This window comes from Miniopterus natalensis, chromosome 16 (assembly GCF_054644295.1).
Source record: "Miniopterus natalensis isolate mMinNat1 chromosome 16, mMinNat1.hap1, whole genome shotgun sequence".
Classification (NCBI taxonomy): domain Eukaryota; kingdom Metazoa; phylum Chordata; class Mammalia; order Chiroptera; family Miniopteridae; genus Miniopterus; species Miniopterus natalensis.
In genome coordinates, this window is record NC_142096.1 from 25,533,043 (window position 1) to 25,552,919 (window position 19,877).

Sequence of the window (19,877 nt, forward strand, 5' to 3'; positions counted from 1 at the left end):
AAGGAGTTGGCCTTTGTTCTCTATGTTAAGCCAGTTTCTCTTACATTACTTATCGAGTAATCCATTTTTTTCACATGGTTTTTACATTTTGCTTTTATCATTTGGTAAACTGCCAGACCTGTGTATTAACTCAATGTGTTAGCTTGATGTCTCTGTCTATTCCTGTGCCTGTGCCATGTTTGAATTACCACCATTTTAAAAAGCATTTAAACTACTGTTCCTACTTTTTCTCTTTACTATTTTTCAGATATATTGACTATTTCAAATATTTTGTTCCAAACATTTTGAAATATTTTCAGTAATAGTTTGTCAACAGTAAGAATACAGTATGTTATTAAGTTTACACTGAATTAAGACAACTAACAGACCCCATGAAATCTCCCTTTATGTGTGTTTGATTTATGCATGTCTCATTTAGGAATTTGAAAGAGTTTTTAAATAAAGTTTACTGCTGAATAGTTAAATTTAAATATTTAAATTAATTTAATACTATATATTTTGTTATTGATGATGGTTTACTGTATGATATATTTTCTTCCATTAGTCTGATTCAATTTTCGCATAAAATAAAACTCCCTGATTTGGGTATTTTAATTTTATAAAAAGCACTCAACTGAATTTTTGTACCTGTCTGTTTTTAGTTGGTTCTTTTAATTACATAGCCAAACCACCTAGAAATCATGTTGTTTTGATTATTCCTTTCCAATATTTGTTTTCTTTCTTTTGCCTCTCTCCATTTGTCAACAGATTTATTTTTTTTAAATGCCTTAACTCTGACTTTCCCCTGACATTAGTAGAAATCTTTTTAGTGCTATCCTATTTTAATTTCTGCTTTTTGCATGAGGAACAAATCGTTCATATGCCTTGGTAAAGAGCATTCTGGACTGGGGACCAACAAATGTAAATTCTGTGAAGTGACAATGTTCTTGGTATTGTTGAGTGATGAAGTCCAGTCGCTGGAGTTAGGCAAGGGGATGAGTGATAACACCTAAATTCAGGGATGCGATCCAAGGCATAGGTAACCAAATGACCCAGTTTGCCATGATAGTCCTGGTTTTAGCACTGAAAGTCTTCTGTCCCACGAAACCCCTCAATCCTGGATAAATCGTGAGCATTGGCCACCTTAGCATACAGAGGGCCTTGTAAGCCACGGTAAGGAATTTGAAAGAGTCTGAACACAATGTTTTTAATATCATTTTCAAGATATTCTGCATTCTTATTTGATCTGAGAGTTGCTTTAAAGTGTGGATTTTAATTTTGAAATGTTAGTTTTTGTTTTGGTTTATCACTTTTAATTTCAGTTTTACTATGTTGTAGTTAGAATATGTCTTGACTGCTTCTTTAAGGTCTCTTTTTTAAAAAATGAGTACTTAAGAGATAAAAAAAATAGTCTAATATAATTACATAGATTTTTGTCATATTTCTTGTTCTTCATGCTTATAATTTCACACTTCTTTTTGCTTTCATTTTCCTTACACCTGAAAAACTTTCTTCAGCATTTATTTTAACAAAGGTCTGCTTGCAGTAAATGATTTTAGCTTTCCTTCATCTAAGAATATATGCCTAAGGCATATTTTTGCTTGATATAGAAATCTGGGCTGACAGTCTTTTCTTTCCACGCTTTAAAAAATGTTGCCCAGGTGCTTTAAGCTCCATGGTTTCTGATAAGAAATCTAAAGTCATTCAAATCGTTGTTTCCATATATGTAACAGGCTGTGTTTCTCTGGCTACTTTCAAAATTTTCTCTTTGGTTTTTAGTATTTGATTATCATGTGTCTGTGTACAGTGTCATGTTTCAGATTTTCTGAATTTCTTAAGTCTGTAAATTTATGGCTTTTACCAAACTTGAGTTTTCCATCATTCTTTTTTTCTGCACCACACTCCATCTTCTCTCCTCGTAGAAATTTAATGACATAAATGCTAGACCTGTGACATTATGCCATAGGTTCTTGAGGCTCTTTTTATTCTTTCAGTTGTATTTTTCTTTGTGTTTTAGATTATGACATTTTCTATTGATCTATCTTCTAGTTGACTGACTCTATTCTTTATCATCTCCATTCTAGTACTAATTCCCTGAAGTGAAATTTATTTTCACTTATTTTATTTTTAATTCTAAAATTTCCATTTAGTTATTTTTATTGTTTCCATTTCTTTGCTCACAAATCTGTGTTACATTTTTTTCAAGAGGGTTTCCCCTTACTTGATGAAGCATAGTTATGCGATAACTGCTTTAAAGTCCTTATCTTATAATTCTACCATCTGAGTCATACCAGAGTCAATGTTTATTTATTATATTTCCCTTGAATGCTGTTGGAATTGTCCTGGTTGTTTGTATGTTGCATAGTTTTGGATTGTATACTAATTAACTTGACTATTATGTGATGAGACTTGAGGTACTGTGAAAATCCTCTGGAGGATGTTGATTTGTTTGTTTGTTGTAGCCTGAAATTTATGCAGTTAGGTTCACACTGCAAGCATCAAACCATTTTCCATGGGCTGAGATTTCTGTGTCAGTTTTGTTTTCAAAGCCTTTTCAGTGCTTTTCAGATTGACTCCACTTGTGATTCTGGACATGGTTAATGGTCTTTGCAAGAGTTAAGTTCTCAAAGCTGTTGTTACACTGTAAGAAATCAGTTCCCCAGAGGAATAGTTTGAGGATTAATCTCTGACTTTATATACTTTTAAGGGATCTCTTTCCCCTTCTATGATTTCACACTATTAGGCCTCCATGGGACCCTTTTCCTGACCCTCTACTAAAGAGCTGGAGTTTGGAATCCACATACTATTGTGTCTTGCCAAGCTAAATCTGCCTTGGGAGCAAAGAGGCTAGTAAATAGGGAGAGAGGGGGGGAAATGAGGATTCTCTCTTCACTCTTTGGTATGTATGGGTTCTCTGGTGAGGGAGAAGGATTTTCTCTGAGTTTTAGGTGCCTGCACGGCGACCAGTGATGCAAGCATGCAGCTTCATGACTGAGGTTTACCTGGGGCCAGAATATAAGAGTTTTTAAAAAAGGACTTCCTTCCTAATTTCTGCCCCAAAGAGGCTCTTATCCATTGATGTGTGGCCAAAAAGGAGGGGGGTGTATTTCTCTTGAATTCATTCTTCCCATGACTGCCGTGCAGTTTAGAGATTGGAACTGTTCTACAGTCTAAGCCGAAAGATATGAGAGGAAAAATTAAATAAAGCAAGAAACTGAACACCTTATAGGTAGTTCTTTTAGTCTGCATTTTTAAGGCGGTAATTTTGTTCAGTTTTATTGAGGTATAATTGACAAAATTGTAAGATATGTAAAGTGTACAATGTGCTGATTTGATATAAGCACACATTATGAAAAAATTCCCTCCTCAAGTTAATTAACACACCCATCAATTCACATATTTGCCTTTATTTTGTTTTATTTTATTTTTGGTGAGAACACTTAAATTCTACTCCCTTAGCAGTTTCAATTATACAATAGAGTGTTATCAACTATAGCCATCACATCATTCGTTAGATCCTCAGATTTTATTCATCCTACAACTGAAAGTTTGTACCCTTTTACCAGCCTCTTCTTATTTCCCCCATCCTTCAGCCCTGGCAACTACCATTCTACTCTCTGTTTCTATGAGTTTGACATTTTTTGCCTACCTTAGTGTACAATAATGTTTTCTGCTTTAAAGTAAGTGACCTAAGTTGGTGCTTCTATTCTAGACACACTGCAGTATGTGTGAGGGGATAGGAGTTGGGGAGGGGTTGGGATACAACTTCTAGCAAGCAAGTGCTCAAAGGATGGTGGCAGGAGAGGGACAGAAAAGGCAGGGACCCTGGATTCTAACACCTGCACATCTTTCTTCTAAGTGTTTATGAATAATAGAACGGTAATGAGAGATTCTACTGTCATCATGCTTTCAATGTGTTGCTTCCTGTTTTAAAAATTAAAACTCTTGCCCTGGCTGGTGTGGCTCAGTTGGTTGGGCATCATCTCCCACACTGAAAGGTTCCCAGTCAGGGCATATACCCAGGTTTCGGGTTTGACCCCTGGTCAGGGTGCATACAGGAGGCAACCGATCAATGTATCTCTCTCACATTGATGTTTCTCTCTCTCTCTCCTTCTCCTTTCCTCTCTCTCTCAAATCAATAAAAACATATTTTTTAAAAATTAAAGCTCTTTAGCATTAACTAGGAGAGGATAATTTGAGAACTCTGAGTAATTTTGGTTATGGTTATGTTCATATCACTATGTTTTCCAAATAATATGTTACAAGGAAACAAATGGCAACAAATAGGCTATAGGAAATATTCTATATATAACCCTTTATTGACCCTTAGAGAAATGCTTTCCACTTTGTAATGATGTCAGTCAATATTAAGAATTTGTGGTCTTATTAAAAGGTTTTCTAAAAATAAAGGCTCTTAGAGATAAATCTGCAGCCACAAACTAAAGCAAATAATGTGATGTGACAACCATATAATGGGAAATTCACTATAAATTATCCACATGAAACAGTGCAACTAGGAGGATACATTATCTCTTACTATCAAAAATATGCTTTGTTCAGCATTGCAACATAGAGTATCTTATTGGCAGGAAGATAAAGATTCTGGTTCTTCCCAGCTGTGTACTTAACAAAGTCCCACAGCTGCTTTTTTAGATCTTTTGTGGTAAACCATTTAGGAAGAGAGAGAGTTTTATCATAAACATCCTGATCCATGCTTTTCCCAGTTCTTTCTCCACCTCAGACTTCTTTCAAAGTTCAGATCTTGGCCCATTATCAGAAAGTAAAGAAACCTAAGTTTGCAACCAGAATTTTAATAAATATTTTAGACTTTTAAGTCCATCAGTAAATCCAGTGACCAGGGGAACAGAAGGAAACATCTGAGAAGTCCTTCTTCTGGAGGTAGTACATTTTTTCAAGGATCTAGAAACATAGGTATGGAGATTGCAATAAACTTAATTGTTTTTCTCTACATACTGGCCCACATAGCATCCTTTGGCACCTCCAAAAGAAGATATTCAAGATCTTGGAGAAACATGCAACCAATCACACAACCTCTCCCTTTTTACTGTGCAGAAAATTTTTTGGCCAATGGGTTGGGGACAATGGCATAGCAGTGAGAGTGGGGAAAGAGAATGGAAAGTAATAGCTAAAATATATTTTAAAGGATTATTGATGAACTGTCCTTCACATCCTTTGATAAATCAAGATTTGATCTCAGTATTTTTCATTAATCCCAATAACCCAGCTGGGGTGACTCAGTGGTTGAGCATCAATCCATGAACCAAGAGGTCACTGGTTCGATTCCCAGTCAGGGCAAATGCCCAGGTTTCAGGCTCAATCCTCAGTAGAGGGCATGCAAGAGATAGCCAATTGATGATCCTCTCTCATCGATGTTTCAATCTCTCTACCCCTCTCCCCTCCTTTCTCTCCAAAATCAAAAAAAACATATATTTTTAAATCCCAATAGTAACTGTAGAATGTTTTAAAACAGATTTAAAACCCTTTTTTATATGGGAAACAGAAATTAGCTCAAATATCTTGCTCTCAGATGTATCAAAGTATTAACACCATTCCATATACTCAGCATATCACCATGAAGTGACACCATAGCTAATGGCTCAGAAATGACTTCAAAATTTATGGCTGAACTTTCTGAAAATGAGGCTTATAAAAAATAGAATATCACTTTCTTATTTAGTTTGATTTTTTCCTGGATATCAGCTTTTATGGGGGAAGTTAAAGTGGGCTTCCTACTTATCTATAAAATTATGGCAACTGAATAAAATTATCTAAATTATTTACCAATCTTTTATCAATTTTTTATTTCCCTAAATATTTTTGTTTGGCACTGTGATTGACTTACTTTGTAAAAGTATCTAACCTTTGCATAGACTTTCAATTGTGGATTTAGTAACACGAGAGATGATATCAAGGACCTATACAATTGATTGAGTGATTGATTAATTTACTCATAATTTATGTAACATTATATATCCAGAATTATAGGAAACTATGGATAAATTAGGCCCATATTCTTTCTTCAAGAAGATAAGAGACTAGTAAAGGGGAAGACATTTGTGTGAATAACTGTGGTCCATAAGGAAGGAATAAATGACTAAAAAATGATACACATACTGTTGTATTTATGAAAGGGCTTCTGCTAATTTATACCTGTGAGTTATTGGAAAAAGGCTACTTTAACATAGAATTACATAATGGGGAAAGGGAAGCTTTTTTTCTGTAGAGTGGTTACTTGAAAGACTAAATAAATGTTTAAAACCATAAAGAGAATCTTAATTACATGTCTCCATCTAAAAATTTTTTAAGTCCATATCTACCTTTCATAAATCATTCTATGATTCATAAATAAAATTTTACAAAAAGACTTCCAAAAAAAGATATCTTTTAAAGATGTAAGAAAACTCTTACTTATTTCGATAAATAAGTATTACGGGGGGGGGTTCTTTACAAAATTCAGAATATAAAGAAAGATTTCATATGAGAGGCATAATTGGAGTGGGTGGTAAAAATGTGCAGGCTCAAAGCATAAATAGAGGAAAGGTCGCCTTGAGGAGACAGCACAGAGAACAAAGACATGGAGTGGGAAAGTGGGGGTGCATGTAGGAGTGCGGGAGAGGCTTGTTGGTGCCTGAAGGGGAGCTGTGGTGGATTCAGTAGTAGGTTGGGATAACAGTGCAGAATTGACTTCCGGACTATGTGGTCTGGCTGTTCCTGGGATGACAGAGGAAAGCCATAGAAACGTTGGAATAGACGTGCACTTGGTATTCAAATATTCAAGTTGTTAGAATAACTAAGCTAACTGCAGTGTTTTGAATGCAATGGAGTGAGGAAACTTATTAAAATGTTATTATAATAGTCCAGGTGAAGACTAATGGTTAAATATTGAGTGTCTGAATGAAAGTAATAGCAGAGATAGAAAGAAGGGGATGATTGCAAGATGTTATTCTTTTCACAGAGTTAATCACACAACAATGTGACAAACTCCATCCCCTTCACTCAGTGCCCCTTAAAATATAAAAATGACCTTTACTTTGAAAGACTGCTGCATAACCTCAAATAATGGACCTAGTGAATCTTGAAAACAGCCATAGTTAGCGCACAACATCAGCTTGAGTTTCTTCTTGCTCTTGCATAAAAAGTTCAAGATTATGTACTGAGTACTTTAACAGTATCATGCATGTGTCCAGTTGACTAAAAGCACGCATTTCCATCTGATGACAAGCATACGGCCAAGTGTTAACTTTATAAGACTGCAGTATGCCAAATAGAAAATCAGAGGGCTATGCTTCCTCCGAATTGCAATGGACCAATTGACCTGTGGATGCATATTGCCTTAGTTTGGGAATTAAAGGGGAGTCTCGAAGAGGTCACTTGGCTCATAAGCATGTGTACGTGATCTGATATTTTTATATCAGTGATTTACTTGACTGTCTCTTCAAATTAAGCTTTAACTCTCCTACTTTGTTTTATGTCAGTTATTCTTGCTGAAGTCTAAATAAAGGAAATTTAATCCAATCAATTCTATAGACTGAAAATAAACACTAAAGAGGCAAAGTAAGCAGCATTTGTTATTGGAATTCCAAGAGCTCTTTTAGTTTGTCCAACACTCCTATTGGGGAGCCTCTGGTGGGACCCTTGGTAAGCACATAAACAAAAAGCCAAGTTTTATCAGGTAATTGTCTGGCAATATCAGAAAGTTTCCATCTTATTTCAGAAAAAGAACTCATTGGTGTCAGTGAGCAATAACATGAGAGGGAGGAAATCCATATTGGCATGAACTGGCTTTTCCCCATTAAGCCAGAAAGGGCAGGCGGAGTTCCGTTCATGCCTTGCCAAACAAGTCTCAGCTGAAGTCAGGAAAATGGAAAATGCCTGGGTATTTCATTGTTTAATGCGGAATACCAGATATCTTGAGAGACAAGCAAGAGGCAGCAATTTATTGACTGACAAACATGCTCAAATGGAACGAGGGAACCAGAGGACTGGCCATAAAATAGATTTTCCTATAATGGTTTGCAACTGGGTTCCTGGAAAGACCACCCTCCCAGAGAATGGAGAACTACTCATATGTGCATGGCACAGGCGATCTGAATGGCCCAAATTTTCAAACCAGACAATTTAGGAAATTATATGACTGGAATTGTAAAACCTGCATTTCTATTTCATATATCACAAAGCACTGTGTTTCTTATCCTATAATGTTTTAAGCATGAAATTTCACAAGAAAATAGTTTAATGAAAATTGTCCTTTTCCAACTTCCGAAATTCTTTCTTATTAATTTGAAGTAACTAGGAAAATTTTGACTTATTGAACAGTTTTGATCATAGAATCTTTCTAAAGACTTTATTATATTGACAGAGAGAGAAAAGAGAAAGAGAGATGGGGGGGGAGAGAGAGAGCGATCCTTCACTTGAGCAAAGGTTAGAGAACTAATTTGTAAGCTCTTTGCACATGTAATTAATTTACTTCTTAGAATAGTGCATTGTTGGAGGCAATATGAATCCTATTTTGTAGTTGAGGAATGAGAGACTGAGTTAAATAAATTGTTTAAGGTCATACAGTAGGAGAAACTCAAAGGCGAGATTTTTATTTTCGCTAGCACTCCTAAGCCTTGCAGCCCTGGTATGCCCCATGACACCCTCAGCATTCCAAGAGTTGATAAAGTTCCTTGAGCATTAGCTTATTGACCAGATGGTATTTATTTTTCACTTTCATTCCAATGGTTTGTATCCAAGTGAATGATTTTAAAGTACTTAAAAAATAATGTTTCACAATTCATAGCTGGGATGAAGATATCTTTCCCAGTTCTGCTACAGCTTTGCTGTGTGACTTTAGGCAAGTTATTTAACCTCTCGGAGACTCACTTTCTTCACATGTAAAATGGGGACAATAAAACCCATTTCATAGGTTATTGTATTATATGAAATAATCCAAGTAGTACCAAAGGAGATATTATATTCTTCTTAATGTATCATCAGTAGGCATGATGTTGGTTTAGCACTTGCTTAATCAAAATGTGTCATTTTCTCCATTATGAAAATACTTAATAAGGTTTTCATATTTTGAATATTTTAATAAGTGCTTAATGGAAAGATATTTTATAACAATTTAGCCATCATGTTCTTTATCATTCACCCTCTAGTTTTTGTATCTATTCATAATTTTTGCCTGAATCAATTATGAGGTTGCCAAATGGAAATGTTTTTAAATTTTTATTTTTTAACTACTGTTAACAATTAATATTGTATTAGTTGCATGTGTATAGTATTGTATTAGTTGCATGTGTATAGCATAGTGGCTAAACATTTATATAATTTAAGAAGTGATCAGCCTATGTCTAGTACACATGTGATACCATATATAGTTATTATAATGTTATTAACTATATTTCCTATGCTGTACTTTACATCCCCATGACTATTTTATAACTACCAATTTGTATTTTTAACCTCTTCATCTTTTTTACCCAGTCCTTTAACCCCCCAAATAGATGTCTTTAAAGTCCATCATTTCTTATTAGTTGACATGCTACTCTAGATATTTTTATTTCCTCTATTTGTTTCTTTCTTTATTCATTTAGTTAGATCAGCATGCACTCATAAACTCCTCTTTTATCGAATAGGTCATGGTCTATTTCTATTAAACATTTTTCAATGCTCGAATTTTCCTATAGTTGACTGTTGGAAGCACCGTTAATCCGGCTTCTATGTTATCTTGACATTTACTCCATCATCCTTTGGGACATTCCTATATTCTCACACACACACAAAAATATCCAAGGCTTATCTGTACATTTTCTGCAGTAGTCCTGGAATCAGTTATTTCTCTAGGGAGCCCTGGTTCCTTTAAGTGGGTAATTATATTTAGAAAACAAGATCTGAATCTCAGTGTCCTCATTGCTCTGGACTGTAATTGTTTTCTGGGCCCTCTCAGAGGCTATAGCAAGGAAATACAACACACACACACACAAACTAACTGTTATGTACATCTTTTCAAATTCCATTTATCTATATATATTAAAAAATCGTGAGTTCACATCAATATCTCCAATTCAAATTCAGCTTCGCAGGATTTATGCTGTATCCCTTCACCTCAATTCTTCTGATATGTTAAACCCATCACTGTCGAATCAGGTTCTTTAGGTTCCTGAAGGCCCTATTTTAAAAAATTAATATACAATTTGGAAATTATAGTAAGAATTAAATGGAAAATATGTCCTTTTTCATGTGGTCTCATTTTATTCACAGAAAATATATTTATAGACTACCCACAGTCAGGGATGAAAAAGGAAGAAGACTTTTGGTTTCTTGGTGCAATTTTTTTTATTATTTTATTCTGGAATCATGTATAAGAAGGTCTACTTATAAATGTAAAGTTTTTTTAAAAATCAGCACTGAATTGATTTCATTGATTTGGTGGTGGTGGGGGGGTAATATGTAAATGTACATACAGGAGAGAGAAACAAATCTACAATGAGAATTCTGATTCTAGCCAAGATGGAGTAGCCTCATTCTTCTCAGATTCTCTCTCTAAAAATTATTTTAAAATCTGGACATAACACACACACAAAAAAAAACAAGCCTAGAAAGATTCTGAAAGGTGGAAGGAAGACAGGTGCGTAGGGGCCTCAGGACTTGAGGAACAACACAGAGGTGAGTTATCTGTGCTTCCTTAATTGTCTTCTATATATCCCAAACAGAGCATGTCAGAAACTTTCAACCATCAACTGTCAATAGTCACAGAAAAAAAATTTTAAACTTCAGGAATATCTTATTCCCCTTAGCCAAAGGATGGAGAAAGGGTAGTGTATCAACAGAAAACATTTTTCCTACTGCAGCCAAACATTAATGGAAAAACCACACCATCTCCCTGTGGTTTCAGTGGGACCAAGCAAGGAAATGTTCTTCCACTCTACCCCTCCACCCTGGGCTTCCTCACTGGGTGGTATCAGTGCTTCCCAGCAGGGAGCTGAACCTCCACCTCCACCCTGTGTCAACAAGACTAGAAATGGGGTGCAAGGCAGAGCTGATCAACACTGCTGGTGTTAGCAGGCCCAGGGGGGAGCTGGATGCTTATACCCACCCAGTAGCAATGAGACCAACTGAGGAGGCACAAAGCTGGGATGGTCTAGTCTGTACTCTACTTCCCCTATCCTGGTTTCAGCAGGGCACAGTGAGTAGCTGAGTCTGCCTTCCCATATGGTATCAATGAAGCAGAAAAAGATGGTAGGAGGCAGGTCTAGTTGGCATGCCACTTCTCCACACCCTAGTGTCATCAGGGTTGAGTGTCGGGAGCTGAACTTCTGACCCAACACTGCAGCAACCACATGGTGAAACTGAACATGAATGCCTACTTGACTCTCACACTACACATTAACAGGGTGACTGCTTTGGGGGGGGGGGGATAAGTAGACTCATTATCTCCAAAATTTCCAGCAGATAATTTTTAAAAGTCACAGGAAAATCTCAACTTGAATAAGACAATCAACAAACACTTAACACCCAGATGAATCAGGTGTTGGAATTAAATGACAAGAATTCTAAAGCAGTCATCATAAAAATACTTCACTAAGCAATTATACATTCTCTTAACAAAATTAAAAAAAAAAAATCTTAGCAGAGAAATACAGTTACATATAAAATAATGAAATGGATGACTATAGCTGATAACACTGTATTGTATAATTGAAATTTTCTAAGAGAACAAAACAATATTCTCAACAACAAAAAAAGGTAAATGTAAATATGTGAGGTGATAGATGTGTCCATTAATTTGATAAGGGGAACCCTTTCACAATGTACATATGTCAAATCATGTTGTACACTTTAAATATCTTACAACTTATTTGTTAGTTATACCTCAATAAAGCTGGGAAAACAAAAGAACCAAATGGAATTTTTAGAACTGAAAAATATAATAACTGATAAAAAAAAAACAAAAAAAACTTGCTGGATGGCCTTATTTATAGAATGAAGATGACAGAGGATGGAATCAGTGAACTTGAAGACACATCTATAGATCTTAACCAATCTGAACAACAGAGAGAATGTAAACTGAAAATAAATGAATACAGTGTAAAGAACCTGTGAGATGATAACAAAATATCTAACATTCATACCATCAGAGTCCCAGCAGGAAAGGAAAGAATGGGACTGAAAAAGTGTCCAAGAAAACAATGACTGAAAACTCCCCAAATTTGATGGAAGTCATAACCCTACACGTTCAAAAACTAAACAAACCTTAAACAGGATACACTCGAAGAAATCCATGCCAAGACATCATGAAATTAAATTTGTGGAAACTAAAGACAAATACAAAATCATGAAAGCAGCCAGAGAGAAACACATATCCCATAGGGGAACAACAAGTTAAATATGGCAGATTGCTCATCTGAAACCGTGGAGGCTGAAAGGAAGTGGCACATTTTTCAAGTTCTAAAAGAAAAGCACTGCCAACTGAGAACTCTATATCAGCAGAAAATATCTTTCAGGAATAAGGAAAGAGTCAAGACCTTCTCAGAAGAAGGGAAACTAAGAGAAGTAATTTCTAGCATCCCTACCCTTAAAAAAATGGCAGTGGAAGTTCTTTAAAATGACAGGTGATAATAATGACTATTGAGTGCCACAGTTTCACTGGAGAAATGAAATATCCTTTTTGTGTTGAACAATGGTGTTATCTATAAATCCTGCCTAAGATCTTAGTTTAGGGACAATGTTTTCTAATACAAGCTGGAAGGTATGAGCTTGGGTATGTGATCCTGGTTTTCTGCTGCTGGTTTGCGACAGAAATGTGGTCCTACTGTGGATCCTCAACACAACTGCTCATGGATGGAGAACTGAAGACAAATGACAGAGCATCTTAATATTTGAGTCTAGCCTTGAGTTGGACAAAGAACAAAACTCCAACTGCCTCCAACAAGGGAAAGGACAATGCTTAGAAACATACCTGGGAGTATGTAACTGTTCTAGAAAGAATGCCAGTGATCTGAGACCTTCTGAAACTAAGCCCAGGACTATTCACCTGGAAAAGAAGAAGGGGAAGGAGAAAGGAAGGGGAAGAGGAAGAGTTGGAGTCTTCGATTTTGTTCAAAATGTTGGGGTGAGGGTGGGGAAATAGTAATTTAGGGTGGGAGGTGTGATTTAAGGGGAAAAAATAACTTTTCCATTATTCTTCTGTCTGAATATTCAGTCTGGAACACATCAAAAGTGGTTAAAAATAAAGAGGATTGTTTTACTTATCTGTCATCCCAAGGCAGTTTCCATATTATTTAAAATAGCAAGCTATCTTTGGGTGACATTAGCCTTAGTGATGTGAATTGCAGTTTTCTTCATGATGTCAGAGCTTAGTTATTTAGTAAGTGGGAAGAAAACTATCTAACAGAATGCACCTTAATAGGAAGAAAATCAGCTGAACTGAATAAGCTAGAATTTACATTCCCTCGGTTTCTATGTTTCATCTAATATTACCCCATGCCACTGGAGCCTCAGCCAAGAAATGAATTTTATTCTTTCTGGTCCTGTGATTTCCCTTCAGTAAGAAATGGTCAGGCTAAGACATTTCATAAATGGAAGTAAATTTAGCTAATATTTGCTTGGCCAATTCTCAAAGAGGGTCAAGAAAGGAAACGGAGAATACCAATGATAAGCTATTCAAAGAAAAATTTTGAAATTGGAAAAGTTGCAAAAATGATACTTTATGATCATTCAGATATATAACATGTTTTATAAAGATGTTCAGAAGAAAGAAAATGATCCAACCATAGCCTTTAGACATAGATGGCATAGCAAATGGTTTATTTAATATCTAATAGACATTTTAAATGATTTCAACTCATTTCAAGCACAGTACAGGATAAGATTTGTTGAAGAAAAATCTTATAAAGCACTTGGAGATATTTGGATTTACATTAGATTTCGTTTGTGATGTAAAGGAAAAATACCCAATATTTCTTTTACATCTTAAGGAGTCATTCAATTACCAGTAGATAGACTGCTGCTCTGATTTCTCACAATTGCTGAGCTTGTATGAAGCATGGCAATTACATGGGCTAAGGTAAATGACTTGCTAATATTACTGTGCCCCCCAAAAAAGGATTAGTGATGAGAAATGAATGGCTCTAGAAGTGAATAGATGATACTAGTCCTGAAATTCTGCTCCTCACCAGTACTGCGTGAGGTTGATTTACCATAAACACATTAGGAAAAAGGAACACATTCAAACTCAATATATATTAGTATAGAAAAAGTTAAATACATTTAAAATGCATATAAAATGCATTTGGCAGAGGGAGGTTTCGGGTGGCCAGTGTTTTTATGTCTTTGTGTATTAATTCGATACAGCCATTTCATTTATTTTGCATTGCTTTCCTTCTGTAGGTCTTCTGCCAGTTGCAATACTGAAGTCCTAAAGAAGCTAACTGCCATGATTCCCAGACTGCCCAAGTAAGAAAATAGTGAAATTACTGATGTTAATTAGCATAGTTTATTTTCCATATCAAGTAACTTTGGGTCAACTGGAGGAAATCTCACAAACATGAACTACTACAATTTTACAGGAAGTGGATGCAGTGAACCACCAAATCTCAAGGGTTTGTTTTAACCTCAGACGTAATTCTATCTCTATAGTTAATCAGTGACATAGTTAAGAATTCGGGAGTAAATAGCCTGTTTTGCCAGGATTGTCTGTCGATGTTTGAATTCAAATAAACAAGAAAAGCGAATGACCCAAAGAGTTTCATTGGAATTCACAAAAGTCTTTCCTTCAAATAGTGCTCTTTTGGGACTAGCTGTATCACCTTGGAATTTGAGGTAATGAGGAAACAATTATCTTAAGTGTTCTTCTTTAGCCGAGTCCTTCGTAGTTTATGAAGTCGAGGGACACCGTAGGAGGTGATACTGGTGAAAACCTGAAAGTTTTCTCTTTTCTCTGACTTATGTGCCACAACAGGTTTTCAGGGACAGTGACCTTGGATGTAGACAGCTAACTTCAGTTCAGGTGTTTTCATCTACCTGCTTCCTAACCTTATAAATCCTTTCACTTGTAAGATCATGAACAAAAGGAGGCTGTAATACTTTGTCTGTTTACTTCACATGTTTGTCATGAGACCATGATGAACTAATAGTATCAATCTGCTTTATATAAAGTAAATCATTATACAAGGAAAATGTATTCTGTTTTCTTTCCATAACATAAAAGTGAACTAAATTAAAACCATCCTTGTTATCCAAATTGGTTAAACATGGCCAAGCAGTGATCTCTGGTCATTTTTAACACTTGCAAATGAAAAACTCATTGTTACTCTATCAATATCATGACTGAATCAATGGCTTTGAATTCTTAGAAGAAAGTTACAGAATACAGATTGGCTTGCCCTTGAGATTTAAATAATGTGCTCTGTGAAACCAACAATTATATTAAATATATTTGCTGAAGTAATGAATGAACAAGTTTTGTCCACAGAAATAAACCAAACCCTATAGGTGCCAGAGTTGCAGGAAAGCTACTCACTGAAAGGTCATTGCCTTTTTTACACAAAATGTCATTAAAAGAGCCTTGGATTTCTGTTTTTGGAGACTTTTATATGATTAAAGCATTATCTACTTAAGATCCTATGAAAATAGATATTTGAGATAATAGGTTAGTTTATTCCTGATGTATGCTTACTGTTTTTAATGTTGCAAAATGAAAAAACAAAACAAAATATTGCAAGCGATCAATCATTTTGCTGCCTGGATTTTGATAACCTAGACAGATTGTATGTTCAAGTGGATTTCCTAAGAGCATGCACGAATAACTACATTGGATGCTTGTTTCTCTTAAAACAACCTCTTTTTTTTTTTTTTTTCATAGAAAGTGAGTAGTTTTAAATGCTTATTCATGTACCAGTCAAGACTTGTGTGCAAAGAATTAAAAATGAATGTAATTATGCCCTGATCTTATCACACTTCCAAATGGAATATTCAGGAGATCTGTTAAGTAGGAAGATTTAGTAAAAGATTTTGTCTTACAGTAGTTAAAGTTGGTTTTTTAAATGTGAATAAACTCTACCAGTAGATGATTAAAAATAAGCAGAAAAGTCTTAATACACTCCACTCTGCCAGCTCTGCAAAATTGCACACCATTTTGTCTTGTAATCTAAAAAAACTGGGTCATTCTTAAAGAATATAAACTTGGAAAAAGTTTCTAAGAGTAGAAATTTAATAAAATTTAGTTCAAAATACTTAAATACATATGACAATGTACCTAGCCTCAAAACTTAGTCTTAAAGATTATTGTCAATGTGACAGTAATCTGTTTGGAAAAGTCCTAAGAACATTTTTGCTGCTTAGTTACTTTTCTCTTCTATGTATATTAAGAAATTTCACTATGTCTCAAACTAAGTTAAGTTCAGAATAAAAGGTGCATAAATCATTTATTTTATGCCCCCTTTTTATATGTTTTTTAATTGATTTCAAAGAGAGGAAGGGACAGGGAGAGAAAGAAACATCAGTGATGATAGAGAGTCATTGATTGGCTACCTCTTGCGTGCCCTGGGAACTGAGCCCGCAACCCGGGCATGTGCCCTGACCAGGGATCAAACCCTGACCTCCTGGTTCATGCGTCGAAGCTCAACCACTGAGCCATGTCAGCCTGGCTTGATGCCCTTTAACCAGCAATATTTGGGGCAACGTATATTCCTTATAATACAACCTCAGTATCAGAGGTTATGGTAACCAGTATCCTGGCAACTGTCATTATGACCCATGAATAAGAACCCTTGTCTGAAATTTTTACTTTTCTATCTGCCTTGATCCATGGGCTTTTTCTTTACCAATTCCATTTGGGATGACCCCTACCACCATAGAAGGCCTCCAATGGTATGTTGATCTGACTAGTCAGTCATCTTGGTTGGAAATTGGACCAAATCTTCTTTGCTTGGTTGGAATTATTGAGAAGTTTTTTACAAACAAATAAAGGAAAATGTGACAACTCTTTTTGTATTAGCCATTGTCTTTGCCCAAAATGTGATCATTCTTTTTCTTTTATTAGCGTTTGCTCCTAATTTCAAAGGCAGACAAGTAACTCAGAATGGATAAACCATCTTTGACGCCTCAGCAGTTGTTTCAGAAAGAGTCACAGAATCCAAGCTACATTACACATATGATTCCTGGGATTTTATATCTAGAGTTTATGAGAGAAAAACACTTTTCTTCTCTGGGAATGGAAATCTTGGGTTGTGAAACCAATGCTGCAGTAAGTCATGATCTCCATTCAATATGGCAAAAAAGGGCAGAAAAACCCTCCACAGAAAGAGGGCAGAAAGCCAAGTAGAAAATGCAGAGAGAGAATTCTGATGTGCTTCAGGCCTAAGGCCAGCTCTTCTGCCACCCTTTTGTGAGCCAATAAATTCCTTCTTTTAACTTAATTTGTTAAGTTTGTTAACTTGAGATGATTTCTGTCACTTGACACCAAGAATTTTGAAAAATAAGCATGAAAACTACCAAATACGAAAGACTAGAGAGCATAATTTCTTTATGCGAGAATAACAAAAGTATGCCTAATATATTAACTTTTACAAAATGTTAATCCTCAACAGAGGATGATATGTTTATTGATTTGAGAAAGCAAGAGAGAGAGAAAGAGAGAAACACTGATGTGAGAGAGAAACATCAAATGGCCGCGCCCCAACTGAGGCTCAAACATGCAACCTATGCCTGTGCCCTGGCCCGGGAAGGAACCCGCAAACTTTTGGTGTGTGGGTCGATGCTCTAACCAACTGAACCGCCCAACCAGGGCATCTATATATTAATTTGAAGAATATGTTTGTCAGGTTCACAAGTTGTTGGGTTTTTTAAAAATCTCTTAATTCATTCAGACCTGGATATTTAACTCAGCATTTGATCTGACACTAAGCTAATTTGCCACTTCTAGTAAGTGTACAGAGAGATTCCAACTACTTTGTGGATTTTTAAATTCACTTATCATTTTGACTATTCTGTAAACATTAATAGTTTCACTGCATCATCAATCAAGGCACTATTGTTGCAAATAAGAAGCAGAGAAGAACCCACTCTAGGAGCTCAGAGTGTGGTAGGTGAATAGCACCCAGGAAGGGTTATGGGCACTCAGAGCAGATTCAGCTGGTATTCTGGAAAGGGGGGAAGTCCTTTACCTGGAAGGTAACATTGGAGCTAGATCACAAAGAGTGAGTAGAAAATTCCCTGCAGTGCCTTTCCTCATCAATTTCTCACCTTTCTCATATCTACCTTTGAAACTGGAAACACTTTCAATGTTGAAAGATGGCTTCAGTGCCTGTAATTGGACAGAAATTTTTGACTGGAAGCGTACAGAAACAGGTGAGAAAGACTGTAATGTTCACAAGCAGATATTATGGTGCAAAAATTGGAATCAGATGAAACCATGTGAAAAGCAAGATGAGTAGAAAAAAAGATCTGTTTTTTGTTTCTGTGTAGAATTTGAATTTCTTGTTCCAAGACCACTTTTTAAACATTAATAATTCTAAAGGCCTTGCACATGTCCAGGAATGCTGCCAGCATTTCAGAGCATGAAACTATGAATCTCTTCACCGTTGTTTTTTAATCATTTTGATTCTGAAATTAACTTTCCACAGCCTGTTCATATTAGTGACTAGTAATTTATATTAGGTGATCAAGAAAGGCAGGTTTTCCAATGACGGTATTGTTTTCAAGTGCTAGCTCTTCCCAAGGAAATAATCATTCATATGCTAGCAAAACTGCACTAACAATCAAAATAATACTCTAATTGTGGGGAGCTTCAGAACTTGCATTTTGATTATTTCTTTTAAACCCAGAAAGTTACATATACATTTTAAGTGGATGGTCCTGCCTTCAACTTCTTTTATTGGATTCCATTTTATCTAGAACTTAATTTCAATAATGTCATTTGAGTACGTGTACTCTCTTAGGCCTGCATGTTTACAAAAAAAGCTAGTGTTAAAAGTGACTTGGGTGTCTGCTAATTAGTAAAGTTGTCCACATACTTGAAGATTTTCTTCATTGTCAAAGATAAGATGATCACTGTAGCTTGTTGCATGAGGTCCAGGAGAAACTCTTCAAGTACAAATTATTTTTATGACACAATTCACATTAAGAATGGGAAGGAAGTGGTTAGAATGAAACTGTATTCTGTTTAGACACACCAAATAAATGGAGGAAACATTGCAGAAGAGTGACAAAAAAGAAATAACAGCAGACAAAACAAATACCAGAAAAATGGGAACACATTTGTATACAAAAACATGAGGAAAGCCTGAGCCCTAGGAGTCTGTCTGTTTTTATGTTGAAAGATAACAAGAGAAGTCCAGAGATTATAATCAGCTAGTTCTAAAATAGAAACACTTTCCAATATTAAACACTGTCCAGTACCAACACCAAGTTATCAACTGATTTTGCACAAACCTATATTTCACTAAAGCATTCTGACATGGTACTGATTTTGTCTGAATTCAGGAGTCATCTTTTTATACTGAATCACAGAGATACGACAAATGAACTTGTGCTGGTGGAGTGGCTTCTTTTCACAGTCATTCCCACCCAGGCTCATGTTATCTCTCTTCCCTCTGCTAACCACTGATATTCTGGAACACCCACCCAGTTCATTGTCAAGTGCTGCATAAGGTCAACAGCTCTGCCAGTAAGCAGTTAAGACTGAAGTGACCTTGCCCTTTTCTTTAATCATAGGATTATATGGCATGTTTGGCAGATTGCTAAACTAAATAATGTCGCATATGCATCTTTTTCTAATTGTTGGCTGTCTGGAGTCAAATTACTGAAAATATGATTTATTGAGTAATCTTCCATCAAGATTAAGCTGAAACACTCTTAATAAAGTATTACAGCCAACTGTGGTTCTAGAA

At 35.7% G+C, this 19,877-nt stretch overlaps 1 protein-coding gene across 3 annotated transcripts in view; it reads left to right on the forward strand.

Annotated features, from left to right (window-relative positions):
- Positions 1–19,877, forward strand: part of C16H8orf34 (chromosome 16 C8orf34 homolog) — a 522,081-nt gene that overhangs the window by 393,455 nt on the left and 108,749 nt on the right. For 2 of the 3 annotated variants that reach the window (XR_015715790.1, XR_015715791.1), the window contains one exon: positions 14,377–14,442. The gene's annotated coding sequence lies outside the window, so the exon portion shown is untranslated. Of the gene's footprint in view, positions 1–14,376; positions 14,443–17,029; positions 17,234–19,877 lie in introns of all 3 variants that reach the window. The other variant, XR_015715789.1, reaches the window with a different exon arrangement.